We start from the raw sequence: 15,191 nt of genomic DNA on the forward strand, positions 1-15,191 counted from the left end.
AAAAAAAAAAAAAAAAAAAAGAAAGATATGCTATGCTCTCCAGTAAGAATGCCTATTAGAGTCAGGCCTCTCTTCTTTCCATCCTCTCTTTCTCTCCTTCTCTAGCAGGAATGTAAACTCAATTTTGCCTGGATGGCCCTATAGCTGTTCAAATGTCCACCTCTAATTTGACCCATCAGGAGCTTTGTCACCCTTAGGCCCCCAAACTGCTAGGCTTTTCCTGGGCAATAGCTATACTTCATGATGAAATCCAGCAGCATACCTGAGAAAATATCAGTGATAGTGTCAATATTTCTCCCAAATTTCAAAAAGTAACTATTGTTTTTCCAAAACTACTGTTAAAAGATAGCTTTCAGAAGAGGTAAAATCATGACTTTCATATAGATAGAAAATGAACATGTATTAATGATCTTACTTAAACCATTAAAGAAGTAACTGGTGAGATGTTATAACCAGTTCAAAGGAGAATTTAAAGACAAATACAGGAGTTCCCATCGTGGCTCAGCAGAAACAAGTCTGACTAGTATCCATGAGGATGCAGGTTCGATCCCTGGCTTTGCTCAGTGGGTAAGGATTTGGCGTTGCCATGAGCTGAGCTGTGGTGTAGGTTGCAAACCATGGCTCGGATCCCATGTTGCTGTGGCTGCGGTGTAGGCAAGCAGCTACAGCTCCAATTTGACCCCTAGCCTGGGAACCTCCATAGGCCGTGGGTGTGGCCCTAAAAAGACCAAAAAAAAAAAAATAAAATAAAATAAAAAAGTAAAAAAGACAGATACATTTGTAGAAATTGAAATTGATGTATAAATGGAGGCAAAACTGGCCTTTCCATAATGAGGGAGGTAAGTTAATTGCACTCAGAAAGAATTTTCATGTATATAGACAAGAGTTATTTTGCTTTGTTATTATTTGTCTACAACTTGTAGAGTTTTAAAATAGCTCCCAAAGAATCAAAATCAGATATCTGAGTGGGAAGGGTGTGGTATAGACAATGCATAGTTTTCTATTGGAGCATATATTTTCGCCCTACATTACACTAAAGTAGTTTAACAGGAAAAAATTCTATAGATAAGAAATTTTTTACTCTTCAGTGTAGTAATGGTTGTTGATTTTTTTTTCTTTACCCATGTTCTTATGGGTTATGTACTATTCAATTTTCCTATTATTGCTAAAATTACTTAAAGGACAGTTCCTTTCAGTTTGGCTTTATAGTCTTTATATACTAGACTCATGGGGGTTAGTGCTGATTGCTATGCCTTATTACTGACATGATGTACATAAATGGCCTTTAAAATGGTAACATTGAACATGTGTTTAAGGTAGAGACCACTTTGGAAGACTTAGCTTCCTGTGTTTGGGTATCAGTGAATGCTCCTCTGATGTGAAAGAATTGCTGACCTTACTCTTGTGTTTTGAGATAGTGTGTCCAGGCAATTACGTTATTTACATAGGCCAAATTTGCCTGGTGTGAGCATGTGGTTGCCTCTTGGATTCTGTGCTATTTCACCATCCTGGTTTTGACTTTGATTATCTTATCTACCTACTAGTTTGGCTTTTCTCTGGACTCTTCCATCCAGTTCCCGTTATTTGTGTGTTGCTGTTTCATATAGCTTGTGTTTAGTCCATACTCTAAGATTTGTTTGCCTGTTCTTGGCCAGTTACTGCTCCCTTTGGTCCCTGCCTTGTTTGCTTGCCCTCTGCTTCTCCTGCTACCTACCCACAGTGTTCACTTTACTAGCATCTCAAACAGCTCAGCCCTTAGCTGCCCAGGTATATGGATGCTCTTCTCTGATCCTGTCAGTTTCAGTTGTTGTCATCTTTTGCCTGAGCCCACAGGAGTTTTGCAAAAGAAGGGCTGAAGCTAGATAATGGCCCTGACTCTATACATTCTAGGAAGAAAGTATGTTAGAATAGGAGCTGGCTGGGTGTGGATATGTTGAAACTACATGGTGATGGGTGGTTTTTTTAGTAGGGGAGTATTTGCTTTCTTCAGAAACAGCTTATGTTCTGGTAGTCTCCTATTACTAGGTAGAGAAGAGAGTTAATACTAAATACATATTTAATATTTAATTAAATATTTTGGATATTAGTATCTAAAACTTCTGTATTGTGGGTGGTGACTCTTGTATTACCTAATGCCAGTCAACTCTGGCAAAGGTGAAGGGGTCGTGTGTATAGTAGTCTTTTAAAAATCTTTTTATTCAATTAATAAAACATTTATTGAGATTTGTGTGGACGAGACCCTGTGCCATATGCCTTACTATTTAAAGAAATAGGCTGCTAAGCTCTTATGAAGGCGTAATGGTGTTAGTAATGCAGATTGGACTACAAGAGAAGTAAAAGCTACAAAACTATAGCCTACAGCCAACTGTATCCAATTTTAATAGGTTTAAAACTACAGTGGTAATCGGTATTTCAACTCTTAATTCCAGTTCATTTATTTTCATAATTTCAATATCAGTATGTTATTAGAGAAATTGATATTTGAATTTTTAAAAACCTTATTTTTCTAGAAAAATATTATTTTTGATAATATTTTTGCTTTTTAATATAATTATCCTGCCTAATTAAATTGTTTAATTTTCTTCATGACACATTTCAGGGTATGCAGACTGTTCTTATGTTGTTTAAGAACATTGCAGTATTTATCTTCTTAAAAATTTCATCTTCCTCCTTTGTTTCTTCAATGCTCTACATGGATAGAGTAGCAATAATAGAACTTAAATAGTAACTAGATATAATTAAGCACAATAAGTACAATGAGTATGTATGTTATATCAAATCCTTTTAGGTAGAGTACAAATCAGGTAACCTAACAATATATAGCTCAAATGAATGTTCTCAAGACATCAAAGATATAGTAGCAAACTTAATTTTTTTTTCTTGAATAGGTAGAAAAAAGTAGTTTCTTATAAGGTAGTACACAACTCATTGTAAGACCGTGTTAAATTTCTGCGTGATAGTCATATTGATTTCTCATAATTTAACAATTTCTGTCTTTTTATGCCTTTGGAATATTTTAATGCTTTTATAAATAACTTCACAGTGAACAATCTGATATATAAATCTTTGTGCAAATTGCTAATAATTACTTATAAGTGGAATTGATGATTCAAATATTATGAACATTTCTATAGTCCATAAAGCATACAGACTGCACATTAGAAAGTGAATGAAAGTGCTCATCTCTTGGCACTGTCGCTGGCATGATGAGAGGGAACTCTTGAACAGGGGGTACCTGGGTGGGTGGGTGGCTTGGAGTGGAGGTTAGGAGGGGTATGGAGGTATGGGGGGATATGAGGGGTGGTGTGACGCAATCATAGTACAGGGGATTAGCAAATGATATTTAAAAGTATTTTAAACTGTTCTTGATTCTACAGTTAAGTGAAATCTTCTCACAAGTCCTTCCAAAGTCTATGCATGTTTTCACCCTTTAGCTCTGGTTTAGTTTTTAGGCTGTAGAGGGAAAAATACTGTAGTCTTCTAAGTATGAAATAGTATTCTGATTATAATAATCATTTTTGAAGCACTTGGCTGTTTTTGAAGTTTTGTCCTGAAGCCTTTGCAGTAACTTTGGTTTCTGTTGCTCTTATTCATTGGAGAGATGGATTTAAAACACAGCCAGAAATCTTTCAACATTCTACTGTATTTTTGGAGTAGCTAAAGAATTGCTCAGTATGAACTTTATTCTACATATAAAAACATGATTTCATGGCGAGGTGAACTAGTTTCAAAAACGTACTTGAAGCAAAAACATAATTTAACTGTGTGACTCATCATTGTCCCCATTAGGTTGGTTTTCTGCTGCCTGTAAGATGGCATATTGACATATTCTGAAAACTCTATGAGGGGAATTCGTGATTGTATTAATGACAGTGAATTTGACTGCAACTTAGAACAGTCCCTGTTCTAGGGGTTTTCAAAGAGGGGAAGTGTATTCAAGGAAGAAAGTTTAGTAGAGTGATTAGCAAACAGGCTTGTATTGCTCTAAAATAAAGCTATAGTCATAAAGAAAACATTGTTAACGCTCTTTACTTTAGCATTGTTCTTTATTAACTAGCTGGATATAATAATTTAAGCTAGTATTTTGGGAAAAAAGATTAATAACTGTTACATAACCATTAAGAACTTGGAAGTGGCTTTTCCTATTCTTGAATGCTATTGAGCTTCCTGCATGTAAAAGCATGCTTTCAGTAGATTATTCATTTTTAACCACCACTAAGTGTCCCTTTAGGTACAATCACCTCATATCCATTGCCTTCTAGAATGGAGCATCTGGCTACTTAAACATTCTAAATGCAGCTTGAGATGTGGAGTGCTAGTCTTTCCTTGCAAAGTTTGAATTTCTGCTGTTTGATTAAAAAGGAACCTTAAGTGTCGAAACAACTGCTCTTCCCATGCTTCCAACTTTTAAAAATACCTTATGTGTTTGGAATCTAGGTCTTCTTTTACTGTTTTTGGAAAAGAGAAGAATTTTAAAAATATAGGAGCTGATGTCAGGGATTTGTTCAAGATAGCAATTTTCAAGTCATGACATAAAGTCAATTCATAGCAACTTCATACTCTGTAGTTGCTTGATTACATTCTTAATCACAAAGGAAAAATTAAGCAATGTCTTGAAAAGTTTTAGGTTTTTTTTCAGTAGGCTTATTAGTGCTTAGCGTAAGAGATCTTCTGAGTCTGCTTGTTATGATTTTTTAATAAAGCCGACAGAACAGATGAAGTAAATAACCATCACGAGTCTTGACATCAACATGAACTTCTATCATGGTCTGCTATTTTTTTGACCATAAAGCACATTTTTCATAAATAAGATCCATGCCACAGAAGTTAGTCATGAAGTTTTTTCCCCTGAACATCCTCAGTGATTATTTTGAATTTTCTAAATTCAACTTTATCATTCTGCAGATCAGTGAGGCTCATTTAGAAAACCTAACCCTTGATCAATTTTAGTTCCTTGAGTCCTTGTGATTAGTGTTTTTCCAATAGTTCTCATAGCTAGTGCTTTCACATCCTACCATTTTTTCTTGGAAAATATATCAATCACTTTCTTCTTGGCTTCCTTTTTGCCGCCTTCCATAAGGCTCTTATTCTTGCCAATAGCCATAGTGCTGCTTGGAGAGCCAAAAGGGTATGTTTCCTATGAAATTGATAAGGTTCAGCTTAAGCATTTTTGGCAAGAATATTTTATAGGTGATACTGTCTCATCTTTTGTTGCTTTAATAGAGGAATAGAATTCCATTAAGTGGATGTGTAATTGAAAAAATACTGTCAGCGGATAAATATTTGGGTTATTTCTCATCTTAAAACCTCTTTTTAAACATACAGTAATGCACTTTGGTGAAGAGAAGGGAATACCTAAAGTTTGCTCATATTTTCATCTTTGTTTTTCAGGCCTGTTCAAGTGCTTAATATTTTTATGTTTTCTTTTGTTCTAAAGCAGATTCAGAGAGTTTCATTCACTTCTGTGAAAGATACAGTTTAAGACCAAGGCAAATATTTGAATCTCAGTGTGATTATTCAGGCCGTTAAAAGGATCATCCCCAAATAGTGATGTTTTTACATGGGCTCTGCTCTGAAGGCTTCTGTGAGAATGTACTTGCTCTAAAATTGGAGGGTGCATACTAGCTTGTGGAAGAGCTTCAGGAACCCTAGCTTCCTCATAAGATGATGTAGACTCTTTTCTGGCTGCTAGACCTTGCCCTACCTTTCAGTGCCCTTAAAATTATTAGATTGGGATTTCTGTATTATAAGTGACTATTCATGTTTGTACCTTTAATTATAGGGTTTTCAGAACTAGTCTGATCTGCAGAAAACATGTTTTATAAAATATCTTTTATATTAGATTACTTGCTCTTATACACTTTTCTTTCTTTTTCTTTTTACTTTTCGAGAGCTCATGGTTTGCTTCTAATTATGAGATGGATATATTTTTCAAAAATCATGAAGTTACTTTCTTAGTGGCTAAACACTAAATCAGTTGCATTCCTTGGTCCTTGACTTTGAAAGTCTTCTAGCTACAATTAAATTAGAATTTGAACTCAAATATTAAACTAGTTGTAACACATTGGAGGATTAGTTTACTTTCTTAAAAAAAATCACTTGTCACAAGAGTTCTTCAAAGGAGGTGAACCTTTTGTCCAAGTCACTAAATTCTTCATGAACAGAATTGAAGCTGAAAGATGTTCTCTGGGGAAAATATTCTTATTTTAACTACAACATTAACAGAAGGCAATTTCTCACAATTAGCCAGACCTAGGTGTTCAGTGCAGTGTATTATAAATTTTCATAAGAAATGCATTTCTTATATATGTAGTGTATATTTAGTTCTTCAGAATACTTTAGGAACTGATAAATGGCCATTCAACTCTCCAAATATAATTTTTTTTTTTTGGCCTTTTTGTCTTTTCTAGGACCGCTCCCGCGGCATATGGAAGTTCCCAGGCTAGGGATCGAATCGGAGCTGTAGCCGCCGGCCTACGCCAGAGCCACAGCAACACGGGATCCAAGCCGCGTCTGCAACCTACACCACAGCTCACGGTAATGCTGGATCCTTAACCCACTGAGCAAGGGCAGGGACCGAACCCGCAACCTCATGGTTCCTAGTTGGATTCATTAACCATTGAGCCACTATGGGAACTCCTCCAAATATAATTTTTGTAGGAACGGTATTAAAAACATTTCCCAAGGAATTACAGGACTAAATTCAATAAAAATCAATAGTTTAAGCCACTCAGGCTTTTTCTTTGATGATGCTGCCAAATATTTCTTATTTCAATATACTATGTCAATGGGTATGAAATACAAATGCTAGACAAAGGATATAATTACTGTTCATTTATAAACCTCCATAGACGTATGCTGTCTGACTAGTAGATTATACTAGGTTCGAAATTATATAAATCAAGTTCTGTTATTGTGCTGCAGAGAGGTGGCCAGAATGGATGAGCTGATTTAACTCAAGTTCATAAAAATAATAGCACATAATGCTATTGAAAAAATATTGAATTGAGAAAATACTTAAATGCAAGTCATGGTGTAACATGACAGTAAGATAAGTGTGCCAGAAAACTCAAATATTGGACTGTAGAAGCAGAATCAGATACACAGAATCTATGTTCTATGAAAGATTCCTAAGGGATTTAGTAGTGAGTGAAATTTCCCTGTGATCCATGTGTTAATATTTTCAATAAACACTCTTCCTTGTTGTTTCACATGTAGGAAAGCAAATTTTTTGAGACACTGTTCTGATATTTACATGCAGGAAAAAAAATCCAAATTAGTTACTAGATACTTTGGGAAGAGAAATAAAAAAAAAATTATATTTCAAAACTGAAGAAATCAGTAAGATTGCCCCTCTTCCCTCTCTTGACCTACTCCCGCCTCTTGTCTTTCAATCAGGTTAATTACTTGAAGCAACTGTTTATAATCATGGACTTTTAAGAAAAGCTCTAAATTAGCACACATGTGGGGATGATGATGGAGTTTATACATGGGTTTCCTGTCTGGTTAAATATGTTGTCATTGAGAAAACAGAGGTCCTAATCCTACTGAAGTTTTCAGTCATCCCTTTCAGAAGCATGGATGGAAGGACACCAAGGAGAAGGTGTAGTGGGACATAGAAGCCTGCATTAATAAGAGTATTGTGCCTGGAACAAGCAGGGGTAGTTCTATTGTGTGATGCACAGTTTGAACCACGACACAGCATTTTGTTTAGATTTAAAGGAAATACTGACAAATTAAGAGCGTTCCAGAGGAAAGCAATTGAGGATGAAAAACATCTAAAATTTATTTTGTGGACATAGCAGCAGAAGAAAATGGGAACATTTAGCTTTGAAAAGACAAGGGCTAGAGATACCATCTAGTGATGTTATGGCGAGCAGGGTGGCTGTTGTCACACGTGTGGTGGACCATGTCTGCTCAGAATTGCAGGGCAGACCTTGACGCTGGTGGATGCTGGTGGAACTTAATAGAGAATAAATCTTGGTATCCCCACCACCCCCAACAACAAAGTTCTTTAAAAATGGCTTCCTTTCTCACACAACATTGTAAATCAACTACACTTTAGTTTTAAAAAAATGGCTTGTTTTTGATGTGGTGGGCTGCCCATCTTTGAGAAATTTCATGAAATACAGTACAAATAGTTATTAAATACCTACTATGTGTCAGGCATTGTCTTAGGTATACAAAATAATATGATGTAATCTTTATCCTGGAGAGTTTAATCATCTGGTAAGAGGAGTCACATATAATAAGGATAATTAAATGTCTATGAGAACAGGATATATGGAGAAGAGTGAGCCAGGAAAGACTATAGGAGATTGTCTTTGAGTTTAACATTGAACAGTGTGTGGGTGTTTGGCCCACGGAGGAGGTTGAGAGGAAGAAAACACTCGCATGACTTCCTGTTACAGATTTGGTAGGAAGGCCTTTTCCTTTTTAGCATCTGGTTGGTGAGTAGATAACCTCAAGGGGCTGTTATAATCCTACAGCTATAACAAGTAATTGCTTTCTAAAAAAAGTTTACAGAGAGAAACGTAACATTGCACTATATTCTTCATTTGGCCTGGGGTTGAATAGAAATGGTCTTTTCTATTAATATTTCTTATAGAAAGAGTGAAGGAGACAGAGTCATGGAAACTTGGGGAGAATGCCTGTCGGCGTTAAAGAGCACTTGTTTCACACAGTGAAGACAGGGTCCCTTTCCAATCCTCTCTTCTCCCCCAGGCGCCTCTGCATGTGTGTAGTTGACTATATTCACTGTTCTCTATTCCATGTGGCAAGAGGTTACAAAGGGGGTCCCTCATATCTCTATCTTGCTTTGTACCCGGACACACTAATCTTTTTGTTAGGCCGTGGTTGGTCACCTCAGACTAAACCCCATGAAACCTCTGGGGAAAAGTGGTTTGTGATGAACTTTTGTGGCAGACAGCCATTGGTTCAAAGCCTGTGCAGTGTTAGGGTTGAAGGACACTATAATGGTCCAGGAGAAGAGGCTCACAGGGGGTCCTTTTTCAGGGCAAAAGGACAGATGGTTTTCTCCACTTGAGCTTGGACACAATGCACAATAGCTCCAGTGCCTGCTTCCCAACCATGCTCCATGCCTGCCTCTTTCATGATGGGAACGTACACTTTTTATAGACCCAGCGGGGGGACTTTTACTCACTGCTACTGTTCTTTTCAGCTGTTTTGTTGGTAGGCTAAGCCTGCCCTTTTGTGGAATGACAAAAAGGGATTTAGTAAAACATTGGCTCCATAAAGAGGGCCATTGTGTATACATGTACCCTCTGTGTAAAAACTAATTTTGTATTTTAAACACAATCAAAGGAAAGTTCAACAATCAGTAACTCTGGGTCTCAATTATTTGTGGTAAAATATAATCAATGGTTTTTACTGTGTTAACACATGCTGAAAATTTTCATAGAGCAAGTTAATCATCTGTGTATTATATAAGGTACACAGTATAATGTTTCTAGACAACTTGTAAGTGTTATAACCATATGTGCTATACCAAGTTACTTAAATATCCATTTGTACCAGTTTTACTTGCTGAATTTAGTAGTTATTTTCCAGTTACATATAGAATATGATTTTTCCATTTCTATTTTCAAGAGTCTAGTCTTGAGTACTTAACTTTAAAGAGATAGTTTAGTATATTTCTCTGAGTTCTTAAACTATTTTAACAGAAATTAATTAGCAAGATTTTTTTTTTTAGCGTTTTAAGTAATTGCTTCTTTCCCTTAGGAGTTGGCATATTTCCCATTCAACATTAACATAAAATATTAGATGAAAGAATCTTTATGTGTATTCACTATATGGAAGATAATAATTTGTTTTCCACAGTTGTCAACTAATCTATGGGAATTATTTCTCCCTCTGTAAATTAGTCTAAAGCTAAAAATAATAGCTGCTTAATTTATTAGAATCTTACTAAATTATGTGGGTTTTTTAAATCTCTTTTTTGTTCTATCCAAAAGTGAAAATTTGAGAAGAAAATAATCTGTACACAGAAAATTAGGGTTATCTTTAATTAGAGAATCAAAAAAGCAGATTTTGAGTTGTTGATTGTCAAGATTTTTTTTAAATTGAAAAAATAACAGATGCTTCGAAAAATTTGGAATCATGTAATGTATATACAAAGAAACATTACATAATACGTGATTTTTAAGGTGAGTGTTACTGACTGTATATGCTATTCAAGGGAAAGAGAATTCAGGTCTGCTGTCAGGTAATCCTGCTTTTTTGGCACATAAAGAAGAAATGCCTTTTAAAAATTCTTTGGTTTATTTTTATAGTCATTTGACCTCTATAGCAACCTGGACAGCCCATATGACAGGCATACTATCACAATTTGAATAGAATAAAACTGAGACCCAGAGGTAATGTTAAGTTGCCCAAGATGGAGGCGTCAGCCTTTTCTTTTTCTACTTATTAGGATGAGTCTTCTGCTGATGCACAGAGTGATAATTTCCTTAGAATAGGATTGCTGACACACTGAGAAAGATGGCCATTAGTACTTTGGATAATAAGGCAAACCATTGGGTCAAACATAATTGCTTCATCCGACTAATTATATCTGTTCAGGAGAAATAATCATATGAACACATAGTATTTTGAAAACTTGGCATTCTGTTATCTCTGGCAAGCAAGAAATGCAAAGCTTACATTAATTTTCCATATGTTAATGATTATTCACTGGTCCAATTTGGTGATGTTCAGTGCCAATTTGGTTTTTCCACAGGAAGATATAAAGATTCTGTGTGGCACTAGGCTAATTTGAGGTAAATTTAAAATTTCAGTCATTAGCACTTAGTTAAATAAAAACCTGGGGATTTATTTCTTATACAGTCAATTCAGTTTTAGTTAAAAATATCTCATCACCTTTTGTTGGAAGACTTCTCCTTAGTAATTCAGACAAATACATTATCCTTGTTCTTGTATAAATTGAGACTCTGGTAAGCATGGGTTATTTTAGTGGGCTGATGGATATGGGAGGGTTATAACAGAAGTAATCCCACCCGTGGCATCCAACTTCTCATCATCCTCTCTCTCCTGAACTTTGTTCAGATATCACCCTGTCTTCTGCAATCCTCCTCCCCAGGTGATTCTTCACGTGGGAACATTTATAAAATACCAATCTTATATCATGCTTAAATATCTCCATTCACTCCCCATTGCTTTTAGGCTGAAGCCCACTAGACGCAGTGCTTAACTTAGAACTCGGACATAGGAAGCCTTCACTCCCTCAGACTTGCTGAGCTCCTGCTTTGTGTCTTTGCTTGGCATGTTCTCTGTTCTCCTTCTCTGCCTTGTAAATGCCTGTTCATCCTTCAAGATCTGCTCAAATGTCAGCCCAGATGATTTGCTTCCCCTCAAATCTTCCAGGCACAGTTGGGAGCGCTTTTGAGAACTTGCTATATCACTCTCACACTAATACCACTTCACATTTCAGGTGTTTATTGTTGGGCCTGTCTAGCCTACACAGTGCCTCCCTCATAGTACACACTTGATGTGCATTTGATGGAAAAAGCTCTGCTTTCAAAGAGTTTTATAAAGAGTCAGGAAACACAAATATCAATGTACTAGTATTACAAAAGAGATTATTTGGCTAATCCTAGATAATGCTCTCATAATTACCTTTGTTTCTACATCCTTTAAATAATGGAGTTGGATTAAATGATTTCCAAAGTTTAGTCTTGCTTTAAAATTTGACCATATAAGGGCAATAATAATTTGGTGTATTTTAATAATGGGGTGTAGAAAGTGGTGGTTCATTTGCAGTGTTGCACTGTTTAATGAAAAACTTCAGCCCTCTCCAAGATTTTATTGTGATAAATCTGGAAAGGGACTTGATTATTTAAAAAATTTTTTTATCATGTTTACATATTCTGTCAATTTCTGCTTTATAGTAAAGTGACCCAGTTATACAGATATATATACTTCTTGAGTCTTAATTCAGCTTTTCAAAAATTTACAAAAATGCGCTGCATGCTGAGTTGAGTGAGGACTTCCAACAAAAAAGTGTTTACACTGAAAATATTGGTAGAATTTTGAGTGCCATTTGAAATTTTTTTCCTCTGCTAATTCTTTGAAAAAGTTTAGCATGAATGTTGTAAAAGTTACATACTTTATCCCCAGGTTCTCAGCCCCATCTTAAAGTTTAAAAAGGAGCTCATCAGTGTGAAAAATAACTATTGTGTCCAGAGTTGAAGTTTTTTATATAAAGAACTCCCTGGAAAGGTTCTGGTCAAATTTCTCTTCATAGCATGTAACTGGTACTCAATAATATTTAATATAATGAATTACAGAGACTGAAAATTTAGGCCTCTAAAGACCAAATCCAAGATGGTAGATGGGATTTTCGCATTACTGTGAAGACAAGGCAGAAGTTGACATAGTTGGTCTCCTGGGGGTGTTTTATCACACAAGTGAAAGAACTATATTCACCTAATTTATTTTGGCGAGGGAAAGGCTATTCTATTTAATAGCCACTATTTAAGGCCAAAGAGAAAAGGATGCCAGAGGAAATAATATCATTTTCACTTATGTAAAATAGAATATAGTACACTATAAAATTAGGCATTTTCTCTTCTAGCTTCCAGTAAGAGCCCACATTATTTTATTTGCCTTCATTAAATTTACATTTTAGCTTTGCTTTTCTGTGTTATTAGGAATTTTCCATATAAGCATTTTTGAGTAAAAATAATAATATGAAGGAAAAATAGTACTATATCTAAATTAACGCAAGAAAGAATGTTGGTTTTTTCCCACTGAGGCAGCAGTGGTGTAGCCAGTGAGCAGAGCTCAGGCTTTGGAACCAGATAGCGTTGGTTCTAATTCGGACTGAGCTACTTACCAACTCTTTGACCTTGAATGAATGGCTTACCTAGAGTTGGTAAGCCTCAGTTTCCTTATTCATAAAAGAAAAAGATTAGTATCCATTAAGAATTAGGAACAATATACAGTAGGCATCTAGCATAATGCTGGCATTATAAGGTGTCATATAAACAGAATGTAATAATTGTGTTGGCTAAGTCTTAGATGCCTCTCTTTTTATTGAAAGAATTCTAGTTTTTATTGAAAGAATTATATGCCATAGATTTTTTCAGTGCCTACCACATGGCCCAACACATGACAGCATCTTGACAAATATTTACTGATTAAATGAACTAGTGTAATTTTTTATAAAAAGGGTCTGGTCATGTATACTATTGGTGTTATGTGATATAAATATGAAATAGGAATAATTTAGGAAAACCTCAAGAGTGGAAAAGTAGCTGTAGATGCCTGAGCTGTCATGAAGCAGAACTGGACTGCATCTTCCAGGGGAAGGCTCAGGAGGGGGTGTTCCCCCTCAAGACTTTACGGATTATACAGATGGGTGACAGGGAAGCTTTGGTGAAGTACAGAACGAAGAGGGAGTGGTCTCCTTAGCAAGCGGAGCATCCAGATCTCAGAGGCTGGGTAGCTTGGCCTGCTGTTGCGCCAACTCTCACCTGTGAGGCCAGTTCTTGGCTATGAGGCTCAAATATCTGGATTTGTGCCCCCTAATGGTAGAAGTAGTCTTGTTTAGCAAATAGCCTTTATGGTTCATACATATCAGGTTATCATGATTGGCTTGGTAATCTTTTTCTGTTTCATAAATAACTGTATTAAATTTGTACATATCTTTGGCACCATTTATTTCATTTTAGAATATTTTGTTATTTTGAATAACTTACACAGGTTCATTGTACAAGAATATAAAAATAGGCGTTCTCTGTGATGCAGTGGGTTGAGGATCCAGTGTTGTCACTGAAGTGGCTTGGGTTGCTGCTGTGGCATTGGTTCAATCCCTGGCCCTGGAACTTCTACATGCCATGGGTGTGGCCAAAAAAAAAAAAAAAAAAAAAGTAAAGGTGAAATAAGTCTCTTCCCCTAAAAAACTGCTTATCTCTCCAGAATAAATCACAGTAACCCATTTCTTGTGTATCTTTCCAGAGGTGGTTTTTACGTGTAAGTGTACCTTTCATTTACTTTATTAACTTGAACTATGGTCACCCCTTTCCAACCTCACAACCTCAGTAATTTGCAACGTAAAATATATCAAGCTGGGTGACTAAATGTGCATAAATATGTTCCCTAATTGTAACAGTATCTTGAAAAGAAAACAAAACAAAGGGAAAAAACTCAAATAACTGCAGACAGACAGCTTTTGGTTACCCAAATCTCTTAATGCATATGTTTACCTGTAGTGAAAATAATTGAGCTTTGTTAAAACAGTGTTCTCTTTGTGATATACTGCAGATATTCACTCCTTTAAAAAAAAGTTCCAAGGTGAGTTTTAATCAGTGCGATGATTTACCTGTAGTCCGGAGTTTATGGTAAATTAAGTTCAGCATTTTAAAGTTTTAGATTTTTGCCTAAATAATCTCTTACAAAATGCAAATTTTCCCACCCTAACAAAGTGAACTTGATGAATGGATGTCATATGTAAGATAAGACAATATGGGCTAAATCTAAACCTCAGATGAAGTCAGGTTTGATTAAAGCTCTTTTAGGCTGTTTGATACTGTGATATCCAAAAGGACATATACAAAGCTGTACTGACTAAATTAAAAAAATACAAAACAAAAAACAAAGAGTTAAAAATTTCTTGTTTGATTATTATGCTGAAAATTGACAACGGGATTTTACTGACTTGATCGGGGACATATTGAATACTTTTTAAAAAATTATGTTATTTTCTAGTTTCTTTGATTGAACAAACCTTTTTTTTTTTTTTAGATCCCTGGATCCTTGTAAATGCAATTGTATAGGAAAGAACATTTACTCTTTTGAATATGAAACTATTTTTATTTGCCATAAGTTTGGAAAATTTTATTCAAATAATGGGTAAATATGGGATTTAACTTGGTGAATTAGCCTTTCATATTTTGCCAGTTATAAGAATGAAAACTTGTGCTTGTATTTAGCACTAGTAGGGCTAGATAAGTAGGGGTTTTTGATAGTATATTTGGAAAGGTGACTAAATGGACAATTTTTTCACAAACCCACAAAAAACTCCATAGACTTTTCCCATCTGATTTGAAGAGCTGTAGCTCAGCATGTGGGTTCATTAGCTTCTCCACTATGTTATTTAGGATGATCTCAGATTCCAGTGATGCAGTTTAATCTAATTAAGACAATGCAGAATAAGCTTGAAGTACAATAGG

At 35.6% G+C, this 15,191-nt stretch overlaps 1 protein-coding gene and 1 pseudogene across 1 annotated transcript in view; one reads left to right on the plus strand and one right to left on the minus strand.

Moving 5' to 3' along the window:
* COL25A1 (collagen type XXV alpha 1 chain) overlaps positions 1–15,191 on the plus strand; it is a 469,169-nt gene that overhangs the window by 15,001 nt on the left and 438,977 nt on the right.
* Positions 3,310–14,283, minus strand: LOC110262174 (annotated as a pseudogene).

Source organism: Sus scrofa, chromosome 8, assembly GCF_000003025.6.
Source record: "Sus scrofa isolate TJ Tabasco breed Duroc chromosome 8, Sscrofa11.1, whole genome shotgun sequence".
In the NCBI taxonomy this organism is placed as follows: Eukaryota; Metazoa; Chordata; class Mammalia; order Artiodactyla; family Suidae; genus Sus; species Sus scrofa.